This window comes from Alosa sapidissima, chromosome 11 (genome assembly GCF_018492685.1).
Source record: "Alosa sapidissima isolate fAloSap1 chromosome 11, fAloSap1.pri, whole genome shotgun sequence".
NCBI lineage: Eukaryota > Metazoa > Chordata > Actinopteri > Clupeiformes > Clupeidae > Alosa > Alosa sapidissima.
Genome location: NC_055967.1, coordinates 5,110,226 through 5,118,198, shown reverse-complemented (window position 1 = coordinate 5,118,198; position 7,973 = coordinate 5,110,226).

Genomic DNA, 7,973 nt, shown 5'->3' with positions numbered 1-7,973 from the left:
CAATGACTGTGCTAAGGAAAACACACCTCTTCTCTCTCTCTCTTCCTCACACAAACACACAAACACAAATAAACTCTCTCTCTTACACACACACACACACCACACACACACACGCACACACAACCTCTCTCTTCTCCTGCAAGCCTCTCCCTGACTAGCATTCTCCCCCCATTGCAAACCTGGAAAGAGCACAGGCTGGAACCTCCCCCCCCCCCCCCCCGCCCCTGCCTCTGAGCAGAATGTCCTACTGGCAGCAGACAACAAAAGCCCTTCCTAGAAAGACAGGTGCAGCGTGGGCACCCGCCGCATATGGAGGAAATGAGAGAAAGCAAAAAGAAACGAAAAGACAAACCGAACTCAGCGAACAGATGGGGAAAAAGATCACTTCAGCGGCGGCTGGCACGAGCCCACTGACCCACTTGGAATGCTATTTCCTCCTCTAGAATTGCCCCTAAGCTTTCGAGCCGTGTACTATGTAAAGAATGCCTACAATGTTCCTGGCCACGGCCTAATCGGGGAGGAGAATGTTAATCCGCTTGTACCCCCTCCACCAGCCACAATAACAAACTTCAGGGGAGCGGTGTGATACGAAAGCAAAGTAAGGGAGAAGTCACTGTCACTGCGCAAAAGCCAAGTCACTATCTACCTCTCCATCGAAACAAACCTCCCTATAGCGTGCCTGCCAACAACCTTAACGACATGCGGTTTTCTGCTGTATTTGGAGAGGTGGTGGTGATATTGCTATATCGAAAGCCAGCTTCATTTTTTTTTAAATGGATGTAATTGCTGGGTACTTCAGAAGAATACGTTTTCGGTGTGTGTCCGACCACGTCGCTGCTGTACAATATATCTCAGGAATCCACGCCAAGTGGTACAGTATATATGTGAAGTATGCTAATTACAACTTCAAGCAACACCTTTCATCGCAAACCAAGCTTATGAAAATGACCTTGTTTTGATTCCTCTGCCAAGAAATGCTTTCTTTCAGAAGAAAAAAAACAAGGCACATACCAAATGATCGGAATAGACCACTTAAACACAAGCTCTCTTTGCAATTTAGTCATTAAGAAGTAACAATTTACTCATTTTAGTTTGAGGTAATGACATGATGGTTAAAAGTGATTTGCAAAAGAGAATAAACAAGCTGCTATGTACATAAAATGGTCAAAAGCCTCCATCTTTCTTCCCTTCAAACATGCCCCTTCTCTCAAATACACACACACGAAAGACCATGTACCCATGTAGCCTACGTATACACATACACAGACACACATATACACAAACATAAAAAGCAGATTTAGCCAACTGGTGGGAAACTGTAGGCCAAAAACAGTCTCACTTCATTGTGTGTGGTGTGGATGGAGATTAGACAAGAGCCTAACCCCAGACTTGGTATTCCTCAGCATGGTTTTGCCAACCAGGATAGGCACGCCACAACCAGGTTAATGGGGACCGGCTGGCTATTTTCACTCAGGCCACCCGACCTGACTCTACCACAAAGAAACAGCCCTCGTCCAGGTATACAGTGGTAGAAAACATACCCAGAGAAGCCTCCTTCACACACTCACTGGCCTGCCACATGCATGCCTGCTTTGGCTCTCTTAAAAACCTGCGTCATCTGACAGCAGGCCCCACCTGAGATTTAAACTGGCGCACAGCAAATGAATCAGAACCACAAATCAGAACCACAAATCAGACATGTTCTGATGGCTGCAGAGGTCCACGGTTCTCCTCTTCAACACACACGCGCACGCACGCACGCACGCACGCACGCACGCTCACACACGCACGCACGCACGCACGCGCACACACACGCACGCACACGCACACACACACACACACACACACAAACACAAACACACACATTCCAGCCGCACGGAGGGCTGAATGCAGACTGGACCACACTGTTTACAGCAAGAGAGGGGGTGGGGCCCATCAGCCTCCTCCTTCCCATTTACGTGTTGTTCCCCCGTGCATTCCCAGGCGACTGCATTCCCGTAAAGGAACACCCACGGCAACATCAAAAGCAAAATAAATCAAATGAAATAAATACCATGGAAACTAAAGATTTTTTTAAGGAAAAGGGGAGAAAAACTCCAAGTTCTAAACTGGCTAAATGATATGAGCAGATCAACTGCCTTCCTCTATCACTGCAGTGCTTGGGTGTATACCTATTAGTTTCTTTTCTCATATTTGGAAAAATACTTTGATTATTGCATGCACCTGTCCATAATGTCTGTATTTACAGCAATAAGCAAAATAATGGGTTTGTCCTTCAGTTATCCAGGCAGTAGAGACGAAATGCCAGCCTGGGGTTGTTTCTTTTTAGAACAAAAACTATTTAGTGTGCCAAACACAGCACTCTCAAGAATGCCCAAACTGGCTGTTTATCTATTAATGAATGACAATTGTAGCATTGAGCTCCATATAATTATTAAGGATAATAGGCAATTCTCTGCCTATTAGAACGAATGTATATTCTGGCAAACAGTTTTACATACTGTAATATTATTTGACAGTGGTACAATCATGCATTTATTTTTATTGTAAAAATGTATAATAATTAATGTATTTTAAGCATACAATATGCCATTTTCGAAATTTCTTTTGTAACCCTGTTACTTCAATTATGAAATAAGATGCAGACAAATCTGTTAATAATTAACTGATTTGCTTAAAGTAATTCAAAGACATTTCAGACAGGTTTCCCGATCCAATCTTATTGACATTAATTAGACTGTATTGGTACAGTGATGAACTTCAGGCAGAGTTCAGTAGCCTCTATAAAATTACATAATATATCAAACGATGTTCGTGCCTCTTGCCAGCTTTAAGCAAATATGTCCTTAATTTCTATTACGTCTACAGAATGACAAATAACGCAAGCTCCGGGGATAAGGTTTAGCCTATGTGACGTTTGTTTTTGACGTTGTAAAGAAACAGCTGCAATGCAGATCCAGTTCGTTCGTAACTCCTTTTACAAAGCCAGACCACAAATAATTATTGACCAGTCCAGTAGTCTTCAGATTTCCTCAAGCGATGGGCAAGGAAACTAAACGCGTAATCTATTATATCAAGTAGCCTATGAGTTGCATTCAGTGAGAATGTCCTGCCTGCGTGCGTGTGCGTCAAAGACCGTATAGCCTACATGTATACGGTCTTGATTATAATATCTCTTGAGAAGAAATAAGGGACATTTCGTTGCCGTTTCTAGAAGCCAAAAGAGAAGCATGTAAGGTATTTACTCAGACCTTGCACCCCACCCATGCGTCCAAATTTACAAGGTGATGGGTATGATGTTGGCAAAAAGACTACAAATAGTGCCTGCAATATCAATGGCAACAATATGAAAGCTTGGCATTTAGGCTACACCAGTATTTGCATAACCTTTAGTGACTGAACTGGGTAATTATTTATTTAGGCTACTGCGTAGGCTATTTTTATTAGTTAGGCTATGCTATGGAATTATTATGGTATGCTAAATAAAAGCAATTTGTTGGCGCATGATGGCTGTTGCCTTTACTGTATGTTCTAGCAGAGCATCAGCAGACCAGCATCCTCACGCTATCGTGAGCTGAAACGATGAAGCTTTGAGCTTTGATAGTGTGTAAGGGGTGGGGCTAAGAGGTACAACTAGTACCAGAGATTTCCGTTCCACCAATAACAGTGCAGCAATAGGCTATATAGTCTTATGGACCAATAAGAGACGGACAGGGGAGGGCCTGGATGATTGACATGTTATTGAGTCTGGAGTAGAAATGTGGTAAACAAGTCCTCTCCAGTGGGGGAGCAAGAAGGGGAGAGCCGTCTCCATGGCAATAAAATAAGCCCCTCTCCCAGTCACGAGCGGAACTGAACCTAAACAAAAACTGCTGGACGAAACGTTTCCTACTCGCCCTCGCCAGAACAATTTTTAAAAAGCAAAAATAATTAAACTCAACATATTTCGATAACACAGCCTATATACAGACCCATAATAAAGTCACTTCAACAACCTCACGTAAAATCTGCTATAATGCACAGAATATGAATAACAAAAATGCAACGTCTTCTTATAGCCTAGTAGTCGAACTCAGTCACACATGTCTAACCTATAACAACATTACCAGACATTACCTCAACTACAAAGATGGATTTCTTTTCTGTGTATGTTTTGCAAGCAGTAAAGCTCAATTTAGTCGATTTCACAACATTTGTAAACCTAAGTATTTTGTTTTTTGCATTATCATTCAAGAATAGGTCACTTCTCCATCACAAAGCACATAATGAAATCAATGTAATAGGCCTAAATTAGGCCTTTGTGATATGCCTGAGCATAAACCTTTACATGAAATTAGCCTACAGAAAAATGTTTTTTTGCTTGGTTATTTAATTGGCCTGTGTATTTACTTTCCTTATTTTATTTGTTTAGATCTATTAAGTTTAGATCTATTTTGTTTATGTATTTGCACCTGCAACCAAACGTATAATGCAAAAAAAAAGATTAAATCTTGATCATTTTAGCAGATTGTGGAAAAAAAACATTAATACAGTATATATGTAAATGGAGAGAGAGAGAGAGAGAGAGAGAGATAGAGAGAGAGACATATAAAAACCTGGCGATCTACAGATAGGACAGTGGAAAATCCCGCATCTGATGCCTGGAAAAGTAATTTCTGATAAAGACAACTGCAGTTGGTCACATTCCACATCTGCATAAATCCTAAAACGACCTCCAGCACAGGCCTCACAAATATCCCCATCTGTATATTCACAGTCAGCACAAACCTGTCGCAAGGAAGAGCCAGAGAGAGACAGAGAGAGAGAGGAACTGAAGAAAAACAGTTTCGAAAGACAGACGGATTACCAGTAATTCCTCAAGTATCTGTGACTCACAAACACCCACTACTCCTATTTTTTTTTCTCTCTCTCTCTCTTTCTGTCACACACATACATACACACACAAACAAAACACACACACCGGGAGAGAAAGAAAGAGGGAAAGAAACAAAAAGAAAGAAAGCCAGAAAGAACGGAGCTGTCCCACATGTTCTTGCCGTGCCCAGTATGTACCATTGCCCTATGGCTAGACCCCTGGCTCCTGCCTGTCCACCTAACCGCTTCACATCCTCCTTCAGACACTCTATCTGGCCACAAAGACCCACTCAAGGACCCAGATCGCCTCAGACACTCATGCCAACCACATCAGGAGGGGGGGGTGGAGACAAAGAGAGTCTGGTGGACAGGAGACAGAAAGAAAGGAATAAGGTGAATACAGGTCATGCTGATGGCTTGACGGTTGACTAATGTGTATATATGTCTGAAAGTACATGGGAACTCGCTGCTACTGCTCGTCACACACTCATACACACATAAACACAACCATATGTATGTTCATATGAAAGGATCTGGGGCCGACCACCTCACACCCTCATTTGTGGGCAGGAAGGCATGTTGGTATGTAGGGCTCAGTAGAGCGTATGGTTTTGTAGGCTTCTTCCCCAGACTCGACTTGATAACTGGCTGTCCTGTTACCCCGAGCCATTCTGAATACCTGAACAGTTGGCTGGGTTTGGGATTCCCCCTGGTCAGTGCAAGTGCTTCCCAGACACCTGGGAGACATGGAACCATCCGAACTTCAGGTGAGGACTCCAGGATCCAATTCCAGGAGGCAACATTCACATTACTGTAATGGTGACAGCATCTACATCTCTCTCTATCTATCTATCTATCCATCTATCTCTCCCTTTATCTATCTTTCGCTCTCTCCTTTATGCATTATTCTGTTGCTTAGCTCTGCAACCCGGCATGTGTCAGTGTTTTTTTTCCGTTCTCTTTCTAAGAGAGGTATGTGCTGTTCTCTGTGTTTAGGCATGCATGGTATTTCCCATCACACTCTAGTTCTCTCCCTCTCTCTCCCTGTCTTGCTCACATCCACTCACTAACAACACCCATTTCTCTGCCGGACGCTGTTTGTGTATGTGTTTGTGTACATTCTTGTGTTCCTGTGTGTGTGTGTGTGTGTGTCCACATACAGTTTGTATGTGTGTGAGAGAAAAAGAGAGTATGTGTGTGTGTGTGTGTGTGTGTGTATGTGTGTGTGTGTGTGTGTGTGTGTGTGTGTGTGTGTGTGTGTGTGTGTGTGTGTGTGTGTTTGTGTGTGTGTGTGTGTGTGAGAGAGAGAGAGTGTGTGTGTGTGTGTGTGTGTGTGTGTATGTGTGTGTGTGTGTATGTGTGTATGTGTGTATGTGTGTGTGTGTGTGTGTGTGTTCCTCTGCACTTGTTTTCTCTCAGTGGCTGCTATTGTCTGCTGTTTGCGTGTTGTGGATGGCTGGTCCTGGAGCGTAGCAGCACCACGCACTGATTGGTTCCCAGGCGGGAGGAGCTCTCTGCTCCACAGAGCCGGAGTCATCCAAGGAAGAGCACCGCAACACTGTTCTCCTCGGTTCTCCCCGGTTCTCTGCTCTCTGCAAACGACACGAATGAGAAACACAGAGCCTCCTAGAGAGAACATTCTAGAATGCAGGGGTGATGGGTCATAACCAGGTGGAAGCAAGAAAACTCTGTCTCTGCTGACCCACCTCCAGCTGTTTGTCCAGTGCCGAGTTCCTTCTTTTCCTTTGTGAGGTAGGGCCGCAAAGTGAGAATTGGAAACACACAACGAGGGGAGAGGCAAACATGAAGTCATCCATGAGTCAGCCCTGAGGCGAGCATCTGTTGTCTAGAAACATGTACGGACAAACTATGTATAGATCCACTGTGGCAAGCCGGGTCTGTTATGCTCTGCTCAGCGCTGTACTGTACTGCGGTGGCCTCAGTGGAGACCTCATCCAGAGCTGTTTTCACCTCGCGCTGGCAGCAACTACAATGGCTGCTCCTAGAGGCTCCGATTGAGAAATGATGACAAGGGCTCAATCATACATTGTCTGGGCTGTCATCACCCATCATGCACTGTGTTGATGACATCATCACTGCGGGATCCTAGATTTTCCTTTTTTTCCTCTTCTGGATTCTATTGTGTTTTTTATTGGTCAGACTGGACAGAGCATCCCACAAGACTAGATGTGAATTTGTTGCTTTGTTTCTTCGGTCATGGCTGGCTTGTCTTTTACTGGCAAGGCTATGGTCATAAGCTTATGAAAACTTTCAATTTTGAGTATTGCTATTTAAAGGCGAACTATGCCATTTTTTTTAGCTTAATTTACCTTAATTTACCTTAACTTAACAGCTTCGGAGTCACTGGAATGGTTATATGACTTTTTTCGGGTTAGCACCTGTGAGCGGAAAAAACCACCCTTGCAACTTTGGGCCGGCAGGCCGGCGGCCTCAGTGTCAGGAAGTATAACGAGTGTAACAAATTGCACATACATCCAAGGCACCGGCTAGAACAAGGCAACGATGGAGTTTCTCAAACATTCATTATGACAGAGCCAGCGAAAAAGAAGCAAAAACCGAAGAAAACAGCGAAGAAATTGCCAATACTGCATAGTTTCTCTTTAAAACATAGTAATGACATTTAAGTCTCCACATGTTCATTGAAACACAAGGGGACGCAGAGAAGCAACTGCAGAGAAAGAGAGGATGCAATAAGAAGGATGAACTGTGAGAGAGTGGAAGAGAGAGGCCGAGGTCTGTCCAGTCTGTCTGACCAACACACTCACACACACACACCTTTCTCTCTCTCTCTCTCTCTCTCTCTCTCCCTGCTGGATCAGTGTCTCTCGGCCCGCTGTGTGCCACTGGGTTCAAGCGAGGACAGCCTGTTGCCGCTGACCCAGGCTGCTGGGAGCCGCCGACAGCATGTTTGTGAAAAACAGGTTGTGTTTGCTGGCACGCCACATCCCTCCCCTCTCCCTCCCTCCCTCCCTCCCTCCCTTTCATCTCTCCCTCTCTCTTTCTCCCCAACTCTGTCACTCTCTCACTGTTATCTTTATCTCTTTCTCCCTTTCTGTCTGTCTCTCCCTCCCTCTTTCTAGCTTTTTCATTCTCCCTTT